Raw genomic sequence first — 26,145 nt, forward strand, 5'->3', positions numbered from 1 at the left:
ATCTCTGGCAACTGTACATAAGCTTGTCTTACGGGTTGAGGGCTATTTGTTTTAGAAGTTGAAAGAATAAACTCCAGAAACTCCTTTACAGAACTCTGAAGGAAAGGCCTGTAACCTGGGTAATGTCAAGCTTCAGTATAAACTTACAGTCAGTGCACGTATGTAGTAATGCATTCTTGCTAATGGCCTGGCTGCACAGTTGTAATATGTAGCTTTGGAAAGACTTATTAAGTCATCACCTTTAGCTGTGGCAGCTGAAGGTGTGTACAATTACACCCGGTGCAGGCTGATTGTTAACAGTGTGCAAAACGAGATATAAGCTGATTGTGAAACATATTGGAGGCCTTTCCTTTTACAGGTAAACAGCATAGTAGATGTGATAGATGCTGCTTAGGGGCAATTGCTTGCTTTTGTCTTCATGGCATAAGAAATAGTCTCATCAGATAACATCTTCTCACTAAGATTCCTCAATACAGTACTAGAGAGGAGGCCTAATTGTTTGTGGAATTTAATTTTTACCCTCTGTGTAATGAAAATGCCACTCTTTGAAGATTTGTGCTAAGCGTAGGGGAATAATTTAGACACACAATGTAATGCTTCCAGATGGTAAATTCACAAGTCTGTTTTCTGGTGGTATAATTAATTATTCTAGTCTTTCATAACATTTGAACCATCATTATCTACCAGTGTCCTAAACCTGAGCCAAAGTCTGCATACTTCCTCCTTATGTTTCTTGGTTGTATTCTAGTCTTATGCTTGCCCAAATCAAGGAATTATTGTCAAGCAGAAACAATAAATAACTGTGAAAGTCATAGAGTGTAAAAATCTGTTTACTACTACCCAGTATGGAAATTATTAGTATGCCATGGGGTTTTTTGGTATATTATCAGGATCTGACTTTCTGATAGTCTTTCTGATAGTCTGATACCAGCAGCAACGTTGTAGTCCTAAGAATAAATGAACTTACTTTATCTTTACCTTCTGGCTTTTATGAAACGAGCTGAAATAAATTATGCTATAGGTATTTTCTGCTACTAGTTTCTCTATATGCATGATTTTGTGTTCTCATACTGCATGATTTGCAAGAAACTCATCTTAAAAATAAAGAAGTGCAGTATCTGTAAATCTGTAATTGACATGGGACATTTATTGCGGTTTATCTAAAATTTATATATGAGTGTGAATAAATATTGCTTATCTACTCTGCAGGTGTGTATATGCGCATACATAGCATTTAGATTTCACTGTTTACCAGGTCATTTACTTAGCTTTAGCAGTTGATATTTCTTAGGATAGTATGCATCTAGACTTTCATGAAATTACTTCTTGCAGTAAATCTCTTAAGTATTGAGATATCCTGAACAGTTTCTTAGAAACATCCCTCACTGTCAGCTTCTGAAACCTATTTTCATCAAGATCTTGTGCCCATAATTATTAGTATGTCCAAGAATCTTGGAACTAGTACAAGACATTTTATTGATATCTAAATATTCACAGGGAAGAAAAACTATAGAACTTAACAGATCGTTAAACAGAAAAAAAGCTATATGTGTAATGAAACTGCTCATCTGGACTTGAAACTATTTGCCTTATGTTTATGGGAATAAATTCTGACAGGTTACTTAAAATACACTTCACCCAGTTTCCTCTTATATCAGTCTGGAGCATGGTGTTTGGATATCATTCAGGGCCAAAAAATTTGGAAAAAAGCTTGCTTGCTTTGTCTTGAGAGTCCTCCCTAGTCAGCGCTGTGGAACAGAAGCCCCTGCACAACATAGCAATTGGTTTTGAGGAACTCATGATCATGCATGAAGCAATTCCCCATACATTAGATTTATAATCTGTTTAATCCTTTCTTCTCAGTGCCCCTGTACTTCAATTAGTGCCTTTTCACACGCATTTCTCTAATCTTATTTCATCTTATAGCCTGTGCATTGCAGGCTGTATTCAATTTTCTTTGAAGCTGGTGGAAGGACTTCCACTGACTCCATTGTATAGTAGATAAGAGCTGGCTTGTTTTTCCGAGAGAAAGAAGCCTAGCCTGGTTTCAGAGCACTATGCCCAGCTATGGTGATAATAAATTTGTGTGCAACAACCATCTTTCAGAATGTTCCTGTACTTACTCGTTTCCTGAAAAATGACATGATTTTACTACTATCAAGGATGTACAATAGCATGATTAAGGAAGAGTGAAGTTGATTCTCTTCTTTACACATCAGATTGCATCTCACTTCTTGTCGTGAGATTTGTATTATCAGTGCTAGTGGTAATATAAAGAAAAAAAGACTATGTTTTGCTTTAAGATCCTCCTTTTTTTTTTTTTTTTCATTTTTCAAATAGGAAAAAAGTCCACTCAGAATAAGAATAACTGAGAGGGAGGGGAACATCAAATTTTACAGTATTATTTTACAAAATACTTATAGTCCTACTACACAGTTAAAACTATCAAAAGAAAAGAAGTGGGATGTTCCTTACAGGCAAAATTCTATCTGTACAAGGCTATGCATCACTGAAGTGCTACTTAAACCCTGAAATAAGTGGGCCTCAAGTAGTTTGTAGGCCATCGCGCGACGATGGATTTCACCCTAAGAAATATCAAGTGGTATTTTTCAATCTAAATCTGCGGTCTGGGAAGCACAGTAGAGTCAAAATGCTGTTGATTCATAAATCTATGTGTGTACAGGGTGTATATGAATATAAATAAATATATGTGTATAAAGACAAACACAAAATATGAACGCTAAGATGTACTTGTTTTTAGTTAAGTTTTACTGACATAAAAGTCTCATGTCAAGAGGGAAGTTTACAGTTGCTTTTTCTTCTTCTTGTGGAAAATTTTGCAAATCACACCCTAAAGAGAACTGAGCATTTTGGAAACATGGACAGCATTTTGTTTTACCAACTGTAAAGCAGTAATAATGTTGCTTTTATTTAGTACTGTACCTGAAGATTACAATACAGTAATGCCATGCAACTGTTTTGAAAGGACATAGTGATTTGGGCATGAAAAGACTAAAATTACAGGAAAATGGAGCTCAAAATTACATGTCCTCTGAGAATTAAGTCCTTGGTGTGCAAAAAGCCAGAATATCAGATATAAGCCTATTATACTTGTTACCTGCCTTTCAGTTGGAAATTGCTGCAAGCCATGAAAAATAGTGTTGTTCACACTGCTCAAGTTTAATTCAATCAGATTCGTTGAAGCTTGAGTCTTTAATAAAGGACATTTTTTCAAGAAAGTAAACTTATCTCTCTCGCCTTCAGGGTTTTCTCCCTCTTATCCTTTCCTAGTGAAACTCTGCTAAAGTAAAAAACAGGACCACAGCTGTCTGCTATCATATGGCAGTTTAAAGTTCCAATATGACATTGTTTTTCACAGATGACGGATACAGATATTAAATAGGATGTCAGCTTTGAAGGATACTCAGAAAGATGTAAGATGGGCTCTTTAATGCTGTCTGAATTAATGCATTAACACTTTGACCTTACCTTCCATAAATTCAAAAGGGCAATGCAAAACAAAACAAACAAAACAGAAATCAACCAGCCAACCAAAAATATCTATGTCTGACCTCAAAGATCAATAAATCAAAATTTCTAGTTCACTAGTTCTGGTGGAAAAATTACCATGTCTCTTCAGGCTGAGAGAAGATATCTTATGTGCTTTATACTGTATGTTATATTTCTTCGTCTTTTGACTGTGTAATTTCTAGTAAATCACCACAGACATAAACAATGGATGTGGAAATCTTCATTTCTAAGGTTTGAGAAAGAGAAAATGAGTAACTTTCAGGGTATGTTGTGGATTATTGAAGTCAGCGGTGATTAAAACCATGCAAAGTTACTCAGGGCTATAAAAAAGTGGCCATTGATTTAAAGCCTAGGCACTGATTTTGTGCTCCTGTACTCCATCCTTGAGACTTGACTTTAAGAGTACGTGTAGAAAAATATATGCGTATATGCATCTTTGTTCATGTGCACAAGGGGCAGTAGCAAAATGCCTCATATTTGTGACTAAATTACGTTAGCATGAGCACACAGACTACGGACGCACTCATCATTTTCTGCATTTAGGTTACTTCTCTGTACAGCTAAGAAATGTGTTGGCACTCCTAGCAACTCTCCCAGGTGGTATCAGTCTTCCCCCAAAAGTGTATTTTTCTCTGTTTCTTGTTTGATTTTTTGTTTTTATTAAGCTGGTTAAGAGCTTCTTAAAATCCCTATATTTTGGCTTCTCTTTCTGCTGTCAGGGATTTTTCTTTGGTTAACAAAAGGTGCTTCTTCCACATTGTCTTGAGTATTCTATACTTTCAAATAGATAGACTGTGCAGCTTGGAAGAAAAGACGTTCCCCTCTGTACACTGGAGAAGTATCATAGTATGGCGAGTATAGCAATTGCTTCTACCACCTGAGCTGAAGGACCACCAGACCCAAAGGAACAGGATGCTTTCATGTGTCCCAGTTTCTTTGAAATCAACCTTTCAAACAAGCCCAAATGATTATACCTTCCTATTACTTAAATTAACACTTCCATGTTACTTACATCAACACAGATAACTTCCTATTATATTAACAGACACTTTTCATTGTGATCCAGCTGTCAGACAATGTTCTTTGGTGGCATTAATGGAAAAGATGTGGATTTAGGGCCCTATGTTTGCTTTTATAAGCCAGATTTAGCATTTGGGATTTATTAAGATTTGATTCTCTCCTCAGAAGGTTCCTTAGTCTTTAAATTAATCAGGAAAGACCATTGACCTTCCTGCTACCAGATAACTGTCTGTTCCTTCTGGCCAATATCCCTCAGGTGTGATGGTAACAAACAAGGCTAGCTGCTTCTCCATCACTTGGCTAAGCTCTGTGTTGGGAGGCAGGACAAGGAAATCCTGGTGAGATTTTCAAGATATCATGAATTTTAGATTCCATTTGAAACTGTAACTAGCTAATCCTCCTTTATACAGTCCCATAACTAGGATCTCTGGATGTATGGGGAATTAACCTGAATCCTGCCTTGGAGAGATGTCATGACAGAAATGTTGTGGTCCACTGAATATTGTATGTCCACGTCTTTTCTCTGACTGCCAAACAGATGTAATAGTAAGACTAGCAACAGTTCTAAAGTTGCCTTCAAATTTTTCTGATTCTCTCTCTGGCATTAATACTTCTAAGAGAAAACATCTTCAAGTTCTTTGTTTTGGGTTTGTGTTTTTTTGTTGTTGTTGTCATTTTAACTTGCATTAAGCATTTCACTTGGTGGTTCTCAGGTGGGGAACACTGCTGTTTGCTTAGAGAAGTTATAGAATGAGATAAATGGTTTTCAGCTGCTTTCACAAAAATAAATCAGATGGTTGAAATTCCAACCATTATTAATTCAGGTACCAAAAACAAATTAAAAAAAAAAAAAAAAAAGCTAAAGCTCTTCCAATTATTGTCAGCCAAAGTGGCTGACGAAGAGGTGAATGGTTTTATGCTAGTCCTTTGTACTATCAGCCTGACACGGAAAAATTATTTGTTAGAGCCAGAAAATCTGGATTGCAGTGAAGCTGAAATTTATTTTTAGATGAGCACATTGCTGAGATGGCGCTATTAAGAAAAGGTTGATCAGTACAGAGTCAAAACTAAACAGGAAGTTGAGGTGTCTCCTATTCATCTCTGGGCAGGGTTGTTAACTCATAACAAGTTCTTCATTGGCACTCTGTTGGCATAGATTTTCTTTCTTAATTTGATAAAGAGTTTTACAGCACACTTTATAAAATTAACGCCAAGGAATAATCTTTAATTAATGACACGTTTTTTCCCTTTAAAATTAGAAACACTTATCAAACAGTAACTCACTGTCATGATTGTAAAAATGAATACATTATATAGATACTGTCATCGCAACAGAAATAATGGCCTGATCCAAAGCCCATTAAAATCAATGAGCCCAGAATTGTATTATTCAGAGTACAGACTAAAGATTTTTTCTGTAGCTTTTATGAATGTATGACCTTTTTGTTTCTTAGTGTGGTCCTGTCTTCACATAGCTTGGCATTTTGTTTTCTCTTTGCAAGGGTTAAAGTAAAGTCTCTAACAAAGCATAGCAGGACACAAAAAGACTGACTGGAAAGTTTCCAATGCCTATTGTAATCTATGTAATGGTTTTTGGGTGACAACAAAAGGCATAATCTATTTCCACCTCAAACCTCCTGAATAGGCTGTAATCCATATTTAGTTCATTAATCAATCATTGGGAAAATTTGGTACTTGGTTGGCAATCAGGTACAGTGATTGCCTTTCTCACAGAATGTCATTAGCCAGAGCCAAACCTCTCATTTGAATATGATGGATAGTTTGTTATCTTAATTTGAGGGAATATTGAAAATCACTTTCAGTGAATACTTCTTTGAAAACTAATGCATTTTGGTTTCCATTTTTATGCTCTCTTGTTGTCAACTATCTTTGTAATAGAAATGTTATTTCATAAGTAGCTGTACAAAGAATTTACTGAGTTGGCATGACCATGTGCAGAACTAGATTTTTGACGTTTCCACATACTTTTTGCTTTTTTTGTTCATCTACCAGTCAGAGAACAGAAAAGATGCTGTGTGATTTGACTGACCAGTGGCAACTAAACTGTACAGCTTGAATAGTGAATTTTAAATATTCTAAGAAATGATCCAGAGAGATGATAATGAATGCACTCAGGAAATCATTATCTTCTTGCCAGTATTCTAAAAGCAGAAAATTAAGATTGAGTAAATTAGGGTAAAATTTGTAGGCTAAATTATCCATTTTGTATTCTTTGTTCAGCTGCATTATTTTCCTTTTTCTAATCATGAAAATAGAGAAGAAAAAGCTCTCTCATTGAGATCATGCAAGTGCTACTATACTGCAAATCTGTTATTTGCAGCGGAGTCAATTTTAAAGGACACAATATAAGAACAATTTACATTGGAAGTGTTAACTAAGACTTCCATAGGTGTGTAGGTTTAGAAAATGTCTTGCTACATCCACTCAAAAGTGCTTCACTTTTCCGGTACTGATTGGGAAGGGACTGAACTGGGTATTGTGCTTTATTTCGTAACACCAAGGAGTTTCAACTTGTAGGCTGTTAACTTGACATAATATGGAACTTCCCATTTAAAATTAGAGGTGGCGGTATATGCATGTGAGTCTTAAAATTATATAAAGCATGATATTTTAAAAATCCTTACCAAAAAAAAGGTTAGGAATCTGGCCCTGCATGTATCCTCCAACAAATCACTTAGGCTGTAGGACTGGTGGCTGTGCCTCCGGTGCTTCACCACCTGCTTAGCCCCCATGTTCACCACCACGTGCTTGAGGCACCATAGCCTGTTAGGGCATGCCTGAAAATACCTAGCGTGTTCAGGAATATAGGCTTACGATAGCCATGATACTGAACAGCAGATAGGAAAAGCTCCAGCTTTCTCCATTGCTGCACTCTGGATACATAGGAGCATGCAGGCTGTTTGGAGGCAAGATGCGTTTGAGCTCCCACGTGAAATACAGTATAGATACAGCCTCACAGACTGTCTCCAGAATGGGTGATCTCATCTAAGAAGCAAAGTGAAAACTCTATCAAATGATGTTAGACCCTGGAACCTGATAAAGTCAGGGCAGGTTAATTAAATGAGCAACTGCCCACAGTGTCTCTGCTCATTTGGGATTTTGCGCTCACTATGACAGACATGAAGAAGCATCTCTTGTTTTATACTACAGCTGCATCTTAGGATCACATGAAATCCCTTCTGCCTAAACTGATCAGATTCAGAGTCAGTCTCCTGCCACTGATGCTCTAATCTCCTCTCCTTTTGCATCATCTATCACAGGGTTCCAATGAACCGTACTGACCTGTGAGAATAATGGAGAGAGAGGGGGGCATTTGTAGGTTAATATGTCAGCTGTGCTGGATAACAGATGGTTGTAATGATCTGGTCCATGATGTGATGTTACAGTCAGTAAGGTAACACTGTAGAGGCGAGTTAGAGAAGCTTCATAGATAAAGCATTGAGGGGAGAGTCGGGCTAGCGGGGAGAGAAAACAAACAAAAAACACTTGTTAAATGGACAGAAAAAACTCTTCAAACAAAGCAAGGGAAAGATGAGAGAACAACAAAAAGAATTTAAGATTCTAAAGACGAGGAGCTACATAAAAATAATTGTTTCATTCTGCAGCTTAGGGCAGTACTATAGCTTTTTATTAGGCAATTATTTTCTGTCATTTTGAAGACTTTATCTCTTCCAACAACATAAAGGTTCTACCTGAATTCTTTACAGCCATGTTCCCTCCACCCCTGTAATAGTAGTATGCACCTACTCTGTAATTCTTCTTTTCTCTTGTCAAGCAGTGGGCTTTTTGTGTTATCACAGCAACCTGTCAATACCTGCATAGCAAAACTGATAATAAAACTAACATTTTTGTATAGTAACATGCTTTACCTCAACAATGTGTGGGCTAGATTCTGATAACCTTATTTATAATGAACGGTATCTTCCTCCGAGGTAGATTCCCTTATGGGATAAAGTGCTATCAATATCTGTCCCTTAAGTTTTAAATTAAAGGATCACACTTTATCAGTCAGTGAAATACCAGCACCTTTGGGATGAGATGTGACAACAGTTTAACAGTACATATCACCGCAACCTAACAATTTAAGACAGAAAATGAAGAACACATAGCCACTTGAAGAGGCAGAGGAAATTGAACCGAGTCGGTGGTATTAACAGGATTGGTCATTGCCAAGACAACAAAGTTACAACTTCCATGCCTACAAAAAGTGACTTGTGAGAATGAATAATAACAGTTTCAGATTCTGTGGGAAAGGGCAGTGCTTCTTCAAGTACTATACCAGCTTAGCACGGCATATGGAATAGCTCAGGACTGATGATGCCTCTCTAGCGCCGTTACCTGAAGTACTGAATACATCCTGTCCAAATGTTAACGAGGTATTGCTAACTTGGTCAAAACTGGAGCTGTGACATTGGTTTACTTGGCCAAGAGCAACAATTTTTTCTGTCTAGCTGCATCAGGACTTTCAGTCAGTGTTTTAGTCCTTTCCTGCCCTGCAAGTACTATCTCGATAGCTGCATGTCCTGAGAAGGTTACGCAGGACTGTACTCATGCCTTCAGTAAGCAGGTAAAAATTGTGAACATCAGTGTGTCAGTTCGCACTGCTAGCTGGCTTGGACAGCTCTGGTGTCTCTGGACCCATCAGCAGTAGCAACTGATGTTACAGCCCCCATCTGGTGGTTGGGGATGCTGATTTAGCCCAGAGTCTTGGCCTCTTTCAGCTAGGGGTAATTGATTAAGTGAGCCTTCAGTTACTGGAAGGGTGCTGTTCCCCTTCCCTTTCTGCGGAAGCAGCACCTTTCTTTTGTCTTCTCATAGGTTTTTCCTTTTGCTCCCCTTTGGAGTTCCACACTATTTTGCTTTTCCTTTCCCTCTGTTCCTATCAAGAGGATCCTTTTGCAAATAAGTGACAGATATCTGTAAACCATTTTATTGTTTATCTTATTGATTTTGTATTTATATTCTCTTCTTTGATTTTTTTTTCTCTTTTCTCTACTCACAAGCTTTCCAGTGGTATATGGTTTCATATTGGTTCACTGTTAGACTAGAAAAAGGCTACAAAATAAGTAATGTGGGGTCACAGCTGTACGCATCTCTGCTTTTTACGAGTAAAGTCTTTGATTGCCATAAAGTACTTGCATGTTTTATCTTTCTGTGATTTATCAGAACTATTAAATGAGATTGTTTTGTTAAGGAAAAACAAACAGTCCAATACATTCTTCCACTGTCTCTAACAGAGTCTCTACTGTGAATTTTGCAGTGGAAAACATTACAATTACTGGAATTTCGATTGTGACTAGGAAATATATTTTCTTTGGCATAATTAGCCACTGAAGATGCTGTCTGCTAAGCTGTATACCAAGTGGTGCATACTGGCTGAAGGATGAAGGTTGACAGAGTGAGGGCAAAGAAATATTGAAAGTTAAGTGCATAGATAGAGTCAGAGAGACTGTGAAAGCGAGATGAGAAAAAGGTTACTGATGGAGTAGGGTTTGAACAGTGAGGGGTAGAATTGGACTGTGGAGCTGCAAGATGGTTTAGGAGAGATGAAAGGCATCAGAGCAGAGGGAGGAAAGAAAAGGGAAAGAGAAAGTAGTCAAGAAGCTGGGAGACAGAATGACAAGACTGAAAAAGAACAGGAAAAGTGAGAGGAACAAACAGAAAAGGAAGTGAAAGATTAAGGAAAAGTTGAAAAAGAAAGTCCTGAAGTACAGTGGCACTGTCAGCCCAAACCCTAAACTGGAAACATAAAGGTTTGTCTTTAGGTTTTTATAAAGTTCTCTTGATTTACATCAGGTTTCATGAGATATTACTTCAGGGTCAGGATACTGTCCTGGGAAGGAAATAGTTAGGGGAACAGAGGTCATAGAATACAAATGAATACAGCAGAAGGAAAGGAAATATAAAGTTAAAATTAACAAACAAAAGGGAAGGGGGATAAAATCAATATAAACATCCTGAAGATTACTTTACGCTGGTGCCAATGGGACAGTGGACATGCAGAATCCTGCTAAGCTAGAAGTCTACTGATCTGTTTCAGGACACTTGTGTGGCTAGGCTACTTGCAGTGATTAATTCCCGCATACTCCACTGTTGGTAGTAAACCATCTTAAGTCTGAGTGCCATTAACATTAGTTGGCAGAGCTTGGCTGGTAGCAATAAAGTATGATTAGAAGTCCTTAATTAGACTCCCTAAGCTATTGTGCCTGGATATTGATTTATACTATAGTTTGAAATACCTGGGTTTAGATAGTTTTCTTATCTGGGAGGTAAAATGTATTGACTATTGGAGAAATATTATTTGCATAACTTGTATCAAATATGTAAATCCAGTGAAAGTTGTGAATGGAGAAAAAGAAAACCACCAATATCTGGTTTTGTTATCTGGAAAATGGTATGTTAATGTCAATATGAAAAAGGTGGGAAAAGAGATAAAAGCATTGTTCTTCCTTGGAGCAATGGTTAGTTTACAATTCATTTTCCTTATTGTTTTTTGTTACACCCTATCTGTGATTTGGGTTTGTTTACAGTTATTATACGGAATACTGCATTGGCAATAGAATATTTTTTTTTCTCTCCCTTTTTCTTATTCTCCTTTGCAACTTGACAGACGCCGTTTCCAGATGTATGTTTATCGTGTCTAATACACAGAGTGTACTTTTCAAGAACATTAATAAAACCTAAAAACAACAGTGTGTATGTTACAGAAATGTGAGACTTCATTCAGAAGTTGTCCCACAGACTGTGTTTCCTAGCAAGTTATTCTTTCAAATAGGTATTGCTTAGTATATTCATTATGTTCATAAAGTTAAGTGCCATTTACCTAGTGCATTAATTTAATTGAAGTAACCGTGATTAGTTCAAATACCTGACATAATGTAGGATTGTACTGATCGAGGAAGGCATTTGCTTAAATACGTGACTCAGGGCCGTTGAAGGCAGTAGACCTAAGCAGTAAAACATGTACTTAAGATTAAAGACTGAAATATCTTTTAGGGCTAAACACATTGTTTAGTAAATGTACTAACACCCTAATATTATTGCCTATATCCTTCTACGTTTTGAGACTTGTAATGTGTGGGGTTTTGCCAAAGTAAATCTGACAAGCTCTCTGTCAAAAGATCTTGTCCTGATGCCCTACCAATAAAATCCAGTAAATTCCACTGATCACAGCCAGAGTTATGATCATATATAAATACAGTCACATGCTGCAGTAGATGAACAGGTAATATGGATCATGTAAAGCTTCAGAACAGAAAACAACTGGTGAGTATCAGTGAAAATGTCCATTCATTTTGCAAGTTTGTTTCCTGTTCCTTTGGTACTTAGCCTTCTTCGCACCATGTGCAGAGTTACATGACAGCGGTATAAAATATACCCGTAAAGGCTTCATTGGATTTGTTTGTTTATGTACTTATTTTACGTTTGCACCACTATTATTGTGATGAACATCTAAATCTCTAGTGACAAGCATACAAAGACACACAGATAGCACCTTTAATTGGCAGAATCAGAAAGGGGGAGTTCACAAGACATGGCTGGGAGAGGATGAATGCTTCTGGTGTTGCTGAAAATCTCTCCATACCTGTGCTCATAAGCAGTCTGTGTGAAGTCTGTGTACCCTCAGTGAGTACTTTGAAAGATCGCTGTGTCACTTCAATCACAGCTCTGCCAGAAGTGATGTGCCAGAAAACCTCAGTGTCAAATTCTGCCTATTTGAACTACTCAGAGCATCACCATGGGTAACTAAAATAAGCTATCAAAGTGAGAAGCGCAATTTTGTATTACACCAATTTGTTTTCTAGAGAAGGCAGAATACTGAAACAAACCAGCTTGATGTATGTGTCAGTTTTTAAGTTCAGCATGCATCTAATACTTAGTCCTGAAAAGTGCTGAGAACCCACAACTCCCATTGAATCAGTATTTGCTTCCAGCCTAAAGAAAATTAGAGAAGGCTATTTCTGAGAGCTGAGGGAGCTGGCACTCAGAGTAAGTGATGGGGATTGGTTTGGCAAGTAAATATCATCATCTTCCAAAATTGTTTCTGATCCAATTCTCATAATGACAGCTAAGCTTCCAAATCAAGTTAGAGTCAGCAATACGAACAAGTTGAAGCTCTTCCTTTTCAGACTCTAAGTGCTTTTCTGCCCTCCTCTATAGTCCTCTGACAGTCCTTTTTTCTACTTCCCTCTTCTGTGAGGCCTTTCTCACTTCTCCTCTTGCTCCCCATAACAGGCTGCCAGACCCCTGACAAGTTGCAAGGTCTCTCTGCTCCGCTCCCCCAGTTGCAGGTGAAGGAGTGATGCTTTCCAGCCCCCCGGCAGACCAGCATGGGTCCCCAGTGCTCTTTGCAGACGTGGACGTAGTGTGCTTGAGCTTCTCATGTACTTTGGAGCTAGGTTTTAATCTCAAAGCAGCTGGGGAAGCAGCCTGTGAACATGTGCAGCCCTCATCACTATCATATACTTCCAGTGACAGCAGAAGGTACTCAGGGATTAATTCTGTACCCAACCTGCTGCTCCTGGCTTCAGCCTGAGGAACTGCACTTTCTTGGCCTGTGCTGCGGGGTCTTCCCTGCCAGTCCCTCCTCCCCAGACACTTCCTCTTCTTTTTGTGCCTGCCTCTCTCTCTCTTTTAGACTTGCACTTAATAAGAAGGGCAAAGAGGAATTATCACCCACAGAGTTGCAAAGAAAAGAAAAAACCCACCAGATACTGACATGTTTTCAATGTTTCAAGTAGTTCAATGTTTTTGGAGGCTTGATTTTGAGTACTTGAAGTTGACAGGTGCCAAACCGAAGCACTGAGCAGCTCTATCAAGTCTTAAGAAATTCATGGAGTATTTTAGCAAACAGCCAGGCTCCTAGTTTGACTGCTAGGTATCTATCAAATACTGTCACTTGGAAAGCCCACAGTAATAATATTTAGGGAAGAAATCTCTGTCCTGGATGCAGCCATGTTTGGTGATGATGGAGGTGGGATGGGGGTGGTGGTGAACCTGATGTGAAACAGACAATGTCTCTAATGAGGTTAGCAGGGGGGCTGTGGCCTTTAAAATCCTATCTTCCAAAAAAAGTTCTGTATGGAAATGGCATTTCTTTGTTTTGATGAAAGATTTTATTGGAAGCTCCTACCCATTTAAAAATATAGAGAAGCTTAGTAAAACATCCTTAAATCATGCTTTCTGTAAGGATTGCTCTCCTTATATCTCGAGTGAGGAACAGAGTATCACATGTCTCAATAAGGCCACCATATGTAAGGGCTTTTTCTTCCCTCCTCTAACAGAGCTTTAACTCAAATATTCACTTGCGTGGTTTTTGAATTCTGTCTAAAATTGTCTGCTTGCAAGCTGTGTTTCCTAAACAGGGAAAAAAATATTTTCCTTAAATATCTCCCTGTGTAACTCAGAGTAGGATATGGCCTAGTGTATTGCTAAGAAAAACAAAAGCAATAAAAGTTTTAAATGGTTAGATGATAGATTCCACTTCTACATTTTTTATTAAATATGTTCCTCTGGACTGAAGGGCAGAAGGAGTACGTGGTATTCATGAAGTCACCTTAGCTTAGCAAGCAATAGTAGTACAAATACTTTTAGATGTAATTATGATTTTTGCTGGCACATCACTAAATTAGCCAAGTGACAAAATTAGCTAGTTGTTTGGCTAAAGACCAAAAAGAATTAATCTGAACCGCTGATGTTACTATCCCTGGGCAGTGCAAGGCTTTTATTAAACCATAGAAAGAGTAAAACAGGAAAATGTAGCTTGCCACAAGCAGTGTTTGGTAGGTATATATCACTTAAAAACCATTTAACAGATGGGTAAAAGAAGTGCAAGTCATGAGGATGAGTAAACAGACCCGATCTTGCTTCCACTGAAATAAACAACACAGATTTTGTGGACTTCAAAAGGAAAAGGCTTATAAGAAGTAAATATAAGAATATAAGTCTTTATAGGTCAGAAACTTTGGGAAGAAGGAGGATAGATCAGTTCTTTTGTAAGATAGCATTAACTTTTAATCTAAATAGACATGCTCAGTTGTGTACAGCCTTTTGAATATTTTCAAAACAAAGCAGATCATTCTGTGCACTATATATATTTATTATTTGAAGATAGACTTATAAAGACTGGTATGAATATAAAAACTTTAATCAGTATAGATATAGATCTAAGTCCTACCTTAGATGATGCCTTTGATGCCTTCCACTGGTGCACCAAGTTTGTCATGCAAATGGCCCTTAGAGCTTTAATTGTCAAAACTAAAAGGCTATACAAGCCTACGCAATTTCCTTGAGGAGGCTTTGAAAGCTTATACATCAAACAGACACGCCATTGGCAGCTTTCAGCCCAACAATATCAGTAAACTACTGATCTGAGTAGGATAACTGCAGTAAACTACTGAACTGAGAAAATCAAACAATACAAAACTTCAGTTAAATTAAAGTTACTTGCATTTAGGAATTGAGAGAGAAATAGAATTAATGGTAAAATGCTTTGTGTATAGCATCAGTAGGAGAGGGGATGAAATCACAGAAGATAAAACAGCAGGATCTTTCTGTGACAGGAGATGGAAATACATGATAATTAACATTAATTGTTAATTTTATTTTCATCCAGATATAAAACTGGGAAATCCATTTATCTTGCCGTGCTGCTTCTCTTTCTCTTGGTAGATACTACCATCGTGGCCAGTCCTTTAGAAAGACGGCAGTAGAAATAGAGACTTCTGTGGGATGCCATCAGTAGCAACATTCACATGGCAGCAGCTGAATTAAAGTCAAACTTGGAACTGCTGGATGCACGGCCAGATGCCATGTATGTGTGCATTCAGAAACGAAGAAAGGACAGTAGAAATCATAATAAATAAATATGGAATAGTTCAACAGAATAATTTTTTTTTCTGGAGAAAAGAATAAAAAGGGCAATCTGCAGAGAGGAAAGGGTTGTTATCTTGTGCCCTCTGCTGACCTTGAGGGCTTATGGGGCCTGGCACCTCTTGGTGCAATTTAGAGTTGTCTCAGAGCTGCTTACTCTAATCAGGTCCCCCTCTCACAAGTTCAAGAGCACTCCCTGTGCCAGCGGTGGCCAGGAATAGGTGCCAGAAGCTGCCAATGTGGCTTTCTGGCTGAGAGATCTCAGCTGGTTCCTCAAACCAGCTTTGTAAATTGGCAGAAGAATAAACTTGCCACCTGGCTAGTTTAAAAAAAAATAAAAAGGCAACAACCCCCAAATTAATCCTTGCTTACTTCTTTCTGCGATGACTTGCATGTGCGCCGCAGCGCTCCGCCCAAGGTTTCCAAGGAGCGTTGCTGTGCGGGAGTGGGCTGAGCCACGCACTTGGCCTGGATGCGGCCGTGTGTCCCCGTGCCCCCTGCCCCCACGACCTCTTCGCCCCCGACGAGCTAAGGCCACAAACCACTCTGATCCTCTGCCCAGAGGACGTTTTAGATGTGACCCAGCAGATAGTTGCTTGCAGGTTGTACATGTCGTTCTGCCTGGCTGTGTCATCTTCCTTGTGCTGGGTAACTGGAGACGAATAGGTCACAGCGTCTCAAAGCATTAGCCACCGCTAGTCTGGGTATATACGCAGTACCCATAGGAAGGGCTTTGTTGCTCACTCCTCACTTTGTTAGCTTGTCCAAATTATAAGCAAACACAAAATATTAACAACTTACAGAGCCACAGAAAGCAAGTGTCTTTATGAATGCTTGATAATTTCTATTACACCTAGTACTTGCATCGTGAGATTGTTTTAAATATCGTAAAGAGAATGTATGTTACGTACAATTTTTAAAACTAAATATTATCCTAAGAGCCAGCAAGATTTGTGCTGAGCATATTTAAAGCACCAATGACTGCTTTTAGAAAATCCACACAGTTTAAGAGCAGGCAAGAAGATGTCCTTAACCCTATATAAAACTAGAGAAAACATGAGTTTGCCTAATAAGTGAAAGACATTTTGTTTACCACGTTTAGAGATTTTTTTGGTATGAATTAAAAAAGTTCATTCAAATGTCTGAGAGGATTTCAAGTTCTAGAATTACAATTAACTGCAGAGCAGAGGATTAAGGAAAAAGGATATTGAACAGCAAAATACAAGGGGGACACAAAACCTGAAATACCACCAAAGCGCCAGATTGAAAAAACATCCAGAGGAACTATTGATCTTTTCCTCACTTATCTTCAAAAGCTTATGAACAATTATTAAAATGAGAAGCATAAGCCTAATATAGAGCTGTATTTCTAAATATCTTGAAACCTTTCTAGATGCTCTAAAAAGAATATCTAAAGTGTTTCTAAAGAGCTAGAAATGTTTTTAGATAACAACCTGGTTTGGTTAGCAACAACTCTTTCTGTTTCATACAAATCTTAGTACAAGGTAGAGCTGCAAGGGACACCACAGGGTCAGCTTAGCCATTACCTGAAGAGACAGACTACTAAAAGATTTTCTAACTTCCTTTCATAAATCTTCAGTTTCAGAGATTCCAAAATGTTCTATGAATAAATCCCCTGGAATCCACTCTAGCATCTTACTAGCTCTATTAGGGAGATGTTTCTGTAATGTCTAGCACAACATTACATTACCACCCTCCCTGAAAACTTCTTTTAAATAGCTGCAGACTGTTATGATGTAGACCAAGCAAATAAGATTCTTTTTGTTGTTGTTTCTTATGGTTTTTCAAAGTTTCGGTAATTTTTTTGTTTGGTTCTAGATTCCTTTAGGAGTCCACCCCGTATTATCCAAAAGGAAGATGAAAATGTCAAAATATTTTTTCCACATTTAAAATGTGCACTACCAGGATTCTTAATCTAAAGTTATATTTTGCTTTGACAATTGAAAAGATAAACATCATTTTTAAAGCATTTAAAGGGTCAAAGTGCAATCAAAATAAAGTATTTGCTCTAGATAGGGCAAAATTTTTGCCACCCTGTGGGTGGGTAATACTTTAGGACAACAGAATTCACAATGTTTTAATATTTCTGGCAGCCTACTACAAGATTAATTATTTGAATGACTACAGTTTAAATATTTCATAGGAAAAAAAGCAAGGTTAAGAAAGAACAAACTGTATTTCAAACAGTACAGTTAGATAACCTTGTATGAAATTCAAGACACAGATGGGAAATATAGATCCTAGAAGACAATAGTAATTACTAGTTCCTTGACTTCTCCCTAGGGTTGAAAAAAATCAGTAATAACCACCATTATCCTAACTCTTCAGCATGTGAGCTTTACCTTCCAAAAAGCACTATTAAGCAAATTCAGATAAATAACATAGTACAATCAGTGAAATTCACACAGGATTGGCTTTTGCAGCGTGCTCTTTGAAGACAGATGATCTGTCTGGAAAAAGATCTTTTCATTTAAGCAGATGACAAGAAATATTTGGTCTGATCTTAGCCATAAAAGAAAAACACTTGATGCTGTCCTGAGTTGCAAGAACCAGGACTGCCACATGGAAATCTGCAGGCTGCCATTCCAACATTAGAAAAACGATGCTCCTTTTTGGGATGAGTAATTTGACTTGTGCTGCAGAAGTTATGTGTTTTCTTATCTTTCAGGAGAACATTCCCCTCATGTTTTCCATCTTGATTCATGATTCACTCATGATCGTTTGATGATCCTAAAAGAACAACGACCTTCTTCTTGAAAGCATTCAGCCAGTACTGGAAGCATTCAGAGGCTGCATGACAGGAATACCAACTAGGTTAGAAATATAAACAGGAAATTCAATAAGGCTGGATTTTGTAACACAGAAGTCAAGGGGCAGCTTTGTCACTGACTTGCATAATCGAGCCCTATGTGAACTCAACACAGAGAGAATAAAAAAAAAAAAAAGGAAACACTGCATCATTTCAGTACATGGTTCAGTGCTGGTTTTCTAAATAAGCTTCTCCTATCCTTAATAAATTGTTCCTCGTAGTAAATCTGTTTTCAAAACATGATTTTGGCTAAATAAGATTATCATTAAAATCTTGGTCTGTGGAATAACACAGTGACTTTTTTAACCAAACTTCTGCTTGCTAATAATGAACCATATTCATTGGAAATAGGTACTTCTTGGAAGAAAGAAAATGTCTTTTTCCCAAAGTGTATGTCCTCAGAGGTAGGCTGGTTTGTATAGAGACTATAAAAAGAATAACAGTCAATGTCATCGAATTTCAAAGCCTGAACATTAGATGGTGAATCCTTAATGTAAATTATTATGGAAACTTATCTCAGTTTTTTAGTTACCCAGGATTTTCCTCTGTATTTGGTAAAATGGAGGCATGTTTGGAGTTAACTGTGATAATTAGCACATTCCTTTTGTATTGTTGTAATAATTAATAATTCAGTTAAGAAAAGAGCATCTGACTGCAAACAAAAAATCAATGGAATTCAAAACATTTCTTTATATCTCCATCAGAGCCTGGGACATGGCACACACATTTTCAACATACCTCAGTCTGTGCATCCTAAAAAAGCCTAAAACCAAAACACGCCTTTGTAAACTTCATAATGAAATATTTTGATTAAACCAACTATTAAATAGGCCTAAGAATTTTGTGAAAAGGTACCATTCTGTAACAAACTCAAACTGCCCATTTCTCACATTTCCTGGTAAGATGAGCCATGGAGGCAAACAGACTCGCTTGAAATTGTCCCCCGTTTGGGGGGTGCACAGGAGAGGCACCACGTTAGGTTCCTGCTGTGACTGGTGACAGGCAGAGGACCAGGGTGCTCCTCATGTGGGGTTTATGCTTGGGCGGTCAGCAGCCTGCAAGCACCTGGGGGCCCCACAGGAATGGTGGCAGCCACAGCCCTTACACATCAGTCCTGCACCCGCGGTGCCCAAGGGAGTGATGGAGTCTGGAGTGCAGTGCTTATGGAGTTTAGGAGAGAGGGCTTTCATGTGAAAGAGCACCTCCTTCTGAAAATGACAATTCGCTCCTCACTTGAGTAAATTTTTAACCTCGAATGCAGTGTTTAGCACACTTGGGAGCCATGCAAAGATTTGAGAGGGTTCAGATACTTAAGTATGTAGGGAGAACCTGTGTTGTTTTCATTTGCGTTCAGAAATAATGTGGTATGTTTTCCAGTCTACTGTAGATAAATTCAGTAGTCCCATTCATGTTAATAGAAGTCATGCAATATCAGCACAGACCAACACAGAAATTATCCCACAGTGATGTTTAAATTGGTAGAGAAAAATGTGCTCGTTCCATGTAATACCAGCTCCTTTTTGCCCCTTTCTTTTTAATTTCTATTAATACGAATTATTTAAGCATTAGTATATTGGCTGTAATTAGCTTTCATCTTTCCCCTTTTGATTTAAATATTGCCAAACTCCATTAAAACAGCTGTATGAAAGCCAGAAAATGGTTTACTAGTGAATTCCAAGTGCGTGTCTTTGTTGCAGTGTAAATTGAAAGGTCACAGCGAGTCATCTAATTGCTTGGTGTGTATTCTATTAATTGAGCTTTTAATGTGTAAAGCACACTAAAATTATCAGATAAAGTGTGCTGTGTTCTGGTAAAACATCAGACGTGTCTGAATTATGGTCATAAACCAAGACAACGTAAGAAAATGGTTCTAACATCTGTTAAAAAAACTTTTGATACGGGTCCAGCTCCCTCTTATTTTAATTGGCAGTGACACGCTCACCACCACTGCTCCTGCTGTTGGCCCCTTTGCCTCTCAGAGCAGCAAAGCTTGGAAAATCCAAGAGCAGCAAGCTGCCTTCCTCTTTTATTCATGGGATGCACTCTGTCTGGTCAAGAATGTAGGAATTCTGTGTTACTTCTAAGTATTTGTCTCTCTTAATTCCTTCAGAAGGTGTGTTTATACTGTATCATTTCTCTAAAGAAACATTGTCAAGATGAAAAATGAAAGGTCTAGGAGTTAGAAAAAAATTAAGACTGTGAGTCTCTGATTTAGCTTTATCTAGTATCTGCAAAAATTGATGAATAACAGCTGCAGAATTGGTATTTTTCTAATCCTAAGTGTTGGCTCTTCTGCGTGATAAAATGCACCCTAAATTCCTAGGTTGTAAGAGAATGTATTTTTCCTCTTTCCAGTATTGTTATTACTTCCTGGTACATATGTGGAGCTCATACTCACGTGTCAGTACTTCCAACAATGTTTAACAGGAATTAAGTATGTCATCGTTCAACCATATATCATACAATACAAATTCTTCCATACAATACAAATAAGAATACAACTAAAATATAACCCAAGTGGAATTTTGACACTAAATTAAAGGAAAGAAAAAAAAAAGATACAGAAGATCCTTTCCACTAGAATTTTCATTCAATTTCAGGTTCGCTTTTGCCAGAAAACATATGCAGGTACCAAAAAGGTCACAGACATGCAGCAGTTAAGTAACTGCATTCTGCTGTCCAAAATATTCCCAAGAAGTGCATTTCCAAACCCCCTGCAAAAGTATTTTTGAAACAGAGTTTCATCATCTCATATATAAATATTTGTGCTGGGAAGACTTTTACGTAAATAAAGCCTGGAACACAATCAGTCGATAAGAAAGAGGTATGTTATTTTTATAGATAAGGAATGTTTCCAGAGAGCTGAAAACCAAAAAGAAAAAAAAAGGTTTTTCAGAGAATAGATGGTTGGACTGATGATTTAACTGTGGGAGGATGTTACTTCCTAAATTAATAGATTTTATATATTCCTGTGGTAGGTCAAATTTTGGTTATACAGTATGTATTTACTGTCCAAAACTTAGGCTGATGTAAATCAACATAGATCATTGAGCACGGTGTTATCTGCACTGATTTTATAAACTATCAGTCTGCATTGTGAAGTTATTTCTATTTTCTCTTTTTGAGAAGAGAGTGTGCCATGAGATGGGTCCCAAAAGGCTTGACAGTATCACTTTTGAAACTATTTACATTCCTGACACTGCATAATAAAATTTTTATTCTCTTCTTTTGTGACTTTTTTATTGCTCACTTTTGAAACATCGTGTTTTATTGTCTTTCAGTCCTGTTATCAATACTGAGCAATAATACGACTGTAATGACCTGTTTTAATAAGCCTATTACAGATTTCTATGTTGATTTGACATACCTAAGTGTAGTAAAATGGTTTATGAGGAATAAACAGCTGAGTAATATCACATTCATATCCTTGGAGATGAAGTGATTGTAGATGAGAAATAAATAATTGAAGACGACGGTCTGGTGATTTCAGTTTCTGAACTCCTAAGAAACAACAGTGAGTCCATTCGACACTATAGGGCTCTACACTTGAGATTTAGGACCTTTATGGTTGGATGCCACATACAAACTTCCTATGTACGCACGCTTTTACATGAGCATACACATGCAGTAATATGGATGTAGAGATGCAATTGGAGGGATTTATTTTCGAAAGTGTCTGAGTCCTAACGGGCCAAGGGCTTCAGAGCAGGCTCAGGCATCTGCTTTCTGGCTCTGGCATGTATATGACCTTTCAGAAGCTTATGGGCTTGACTGCTCTGAGAAGGTACCTGTGTATTCGGAAGCGTGCATACCTACAACATCGCCTTCTTAGCGGTTTCGTGTACAAATATATAGGAAAGGCAGAGCTCTATTTCTATATCTGCTTACACCCTTTCTATATATTCACGTTGTGTGTATGCAGAGCTTTGCCACTAAGGCCTGAAGAGGCTGATGCTTAATGCTGTCTCATGCCTCAGCCAGGTGCGCTAGGTATACTTTGAAGACTAGCACAAAGGTTGACTCTACTGTGATGACTGTGTACATTCACCTGCTTAGGAATACAATTCCAGACTTCTTGATGGGCAAACGTGCCTCCGATGCGCCTGAGCAAATAGCACCAAGCCAACATTTAAGGGGGTGTCTTTACCTTTGGGTTCCATTAGTCTGTATTAACAGCTGCCAACATGAACAGTTATTGACTGTTTTCTCTCTTGCTCGCTCGCTTGCTTGCTCACATCCTCACTACTCAACTATTTTGACACTGATATTCTTCTGAGGAATACATCTGTTTTCCAAACCAATCTACGCATGACTAAAATAACCCGTTATTCGAACACTCTCTCAACATTTGTGCTTGTGTTTTTACAGAAAAGATTACACAATCAGAAAGGAGAAATGCCATAATATGACCAACCACTTAGCACAGCTAATGAAGTCTGTATTGAGAAGCTTGATTATTTTCAGAAAAGCGTTAGATAAATATTTATTAACCCCCCTTAAATTCTCAGAAATCAATATATTTTTCACTTGTTCAGAGACATCAAACTATCTCCCTGCATGTATGGTCATACAGTTTCAAGTGAATGCTTCTGTCTCTCCAGATTGTATCAAAATTAATAGGCAAATTTAGAATTTGATTTTATTTTGCACAATAATTTACAAGGAAATGAATTATATGAATTATATTGGCAAAAGTATGCTGTCTGTCTCACAGGACTTCACTGTATACACTATTCTGATCAGAGGGAAAGCTTCCTTAGCCCTGCACTCCAGCCAACCAAAAATTGTAAAATCATATTAATAAACAACGTGTAGTATAATATAGTCACTGTAGTACGATAATATAGCCACACAGCTTTCACTTTTGTAAAAGCAAGATACATTAGCCATGAAATATATTTAATAATCCTGTCTTCACTGCTTCTGTGAGGAGACCATGTTTGCATATTTGTACTCTTGTCTTTAAATGCTTAAAGTCTTTAATAAAAACCATTTTCATTCACTTACGTGGAAGAAAGTGACCATGTTTGGATCATGGGAAAAAATCCTAATTAGGACAAAGGTATTTTAAAAAATGAACACCAAGACCCATGAAGCTACAAATAGTAAAGCCCTGTAATCTACCAGGAAATAGACCTTTCAGCTCTTTTACAATATACTTACTGAATTTCAGTAGAGAAGAGGCTTGGGATGTGGAGAAGGTACTTCCCAAAACATAAGGGTAGGTGCTGTAACTTACTAAGGGAAATGGAAACCAGTCAAAGTGGTTATTTTAGCAATTTGATGTACAGTAGCCGGTGCATTATAAACTCATGATGCTAGCTTAATAAGCAGTAATTTAAGAGTATAGTTAGTCACTAAGTTGTTTTGGGGTAAAATGATGACCAAGAGACTTTGAAATGTGAGCAGACACTCACCTCTGTTGCTCATGTCTTCCTCTGTTCGGCTGGAGAAGATTTGTGCCAGCTCTGTAAACCCTTCTGCTGCAGAAACAACCTGAAATTTAGCTCAGACCAAAGGGATAATAAAATATTTGAAATGTAAATAATAGTTCCTTTACTAAAAACTCTCATCTATTTTCAGTGAATATTTTTCCTATCTGTATGTATGTATTTCAGATATCTTTTGCATCCTATACTATTCTTCAGGAGCACTGAAACAAAAATTATCATGAACCTTTCAAAGATAGAAAAATGGTTGGTAATAATCATACACTGTGCATGTCCTTTATATAAGCTACCATCAGAAATGTTTATGCATTATGCACTTATTCTAAGAACTTACAGTACTGTATGTATTCCAGAGATAACATGTAGGGGAATCTCTCCAGTACGTTTTAGTTTATTTTGTATGTTGGCATATATTCTAAATAATAGACAGAACTTGGGGATTACTTTTTTAATATTAATGTTATCCTATGTATGGAAATACACAAAAAGATGTCTTAACTGGAATAAGCCAAACACTTTGACCACTGTATTGGCATTTATGCTTGAGAAAGTTCAGGCCTGGAAGCTCTTGGACAGTGAGTTAAAAGGCCAATACCAGCCCCTGACCCAAAAGGAAACATTTCAGTTCGGGCTCAATCAATTGAAAATGCAGGACATAGTATGCCTTTAGATGACACAGTTGGATTTACAAGATACACAAATATTTTCCATCAAGCTGAGCTAATTCAGTTTTGTATTTTGACTGTGTCTGTAGAATAACTGTAATTTATTTATGACCTATTAAGCAGATTGTTTCCAGTGTGTAAGAAATCCTAATTAGGACCACTATTTTAAAAAATGACACTCAAAATTTCTTTTTTATCCTGTCATCAAAGGCACAAAAGAGAAGGCTTTCATTCTTGGTTTGGTTTGTTTTTCTCCATGCTGTCTATTGTATGTCAAGAGGCCATACACATACTATTGTACAGTCATGTCTTTGAAGTCTCCAAAGAATTTCAGAATTCTCATGGCGAGTTTATTTCTTGAAATACATATTTCCCTTGTGAAATCATGATTCCCAAGGTACCTGTGATGCCAAACCATCTGTAAGGCTGTTGTCTTACAAGCAAATTTACTGGGGGGATCTGAGCATAGGGGAAACAGCATTAAATAATGTTTGGGAGTTTAATGTATGCCCCAGGGTCTCATGAAGAGACAATGCTATGAAGAGAGAGTCTTCCAAACTCATTCCCGTTCACCCTTCTGGCCTACCAAGTCCTAGCTGCTGCCCTTAAATGAGGCTTGAAGTGGAAGAATAGAAGGCCATAGACATCTGGAGACACAATGACATACAGATCAGTATCAGTATTAGTAGATACTGCTGAAAAGCACATAATAGACAAGTAGGTAAAAGACAAGGAAAATAATATTCAAAAGCACCAGCATATAAAATGATGTTAATGTAATGAAGACAGTGATCCAGATACTGTACAGAGTGGCCCAAAGCCAGCATAGCTCAGTGATGCAGGGTTACTTGGACTTGTTTAATCAACATAATTATTCCCATGATGCCCACCCTTGGGCAGGAACGGGTAGCAGGAGTACAGTAAATATTCTGTGAATTACATAAGCCTTTGCCATTTTTCTAGAGAGATCATCAATTACACTTCTTTGATTTTATCCTGAGACCAGAATGTGGGCAGCCAGGACTGAGTGATAACAAGGTAGGATTTGCAGCTTTCCCTGTGTCAAGGTCCGTTCAGATCTCTCTAATTTACAGGACAACATACTCTGCGATTTAAACTTTATTTCATGATCTCATTAAGAAATATAATAAACAAACATGACAAACAGGGGCTCAATCCCCTTTTGCCCAGACTAGTCTATCATGTAAATTCACTTATTCACCATTCAAGTCATAAGATTTCATAACACATAACCCATGACTCTTAATACCATGCACCTATGAGCAAAAGAAAAGTGGTTACCTAGCTGATGGTGAAAGTGGTCATCCTTCCTCCTCCATCACGGTGCGGGTATCACACTAGGAAGCATGAAAGCCTCAGCAGTCCAGCTGCTGTTGGATCTGCTTCAAAAGCTTTTTGGGTAAACTGTTGTTTTATATCCTCCAGCTTGGAGATTTAGTCTATGTCATTTCCGTAAGTTAGTGGATTCTGAGGAAACTGTCAGAGAAAAGATATTGACTGCTGGAGATGGCAATTTGCAGGTGATCATGGCTGCATTATGGCCATTCAGCTCTTTCTGGCTAGCTGCTGTTCTGCCTACCTGGTGCTCTTGTTTTGACCTAATGGTGCTGCTCCCTGCGTACATCAGGCTTTAGCATGATCTGGCTTAGCCAAAATCTGAGCAGGGGTTGAGTGAACAGTCACACCCTGGACCATTTTGTACGTTGTACACATGTGCCTCAGCCACCACTGGTGG

The sequence above is a fragment of the Strix aluco genome, chromosome 4, assembly GCF_031877795.1.
Source record: "Strix aluco isolate bStrAlu1 chromosome 4, bStrAlu1.hap1, whole genome shotgun sequence".
In the NCBI taxonomy this organism is placed as follows: Eukaryota; Metazoa; Chordata; class Aves; order Strigiformes; family Strigidae; genus Strix; species Strix aluco.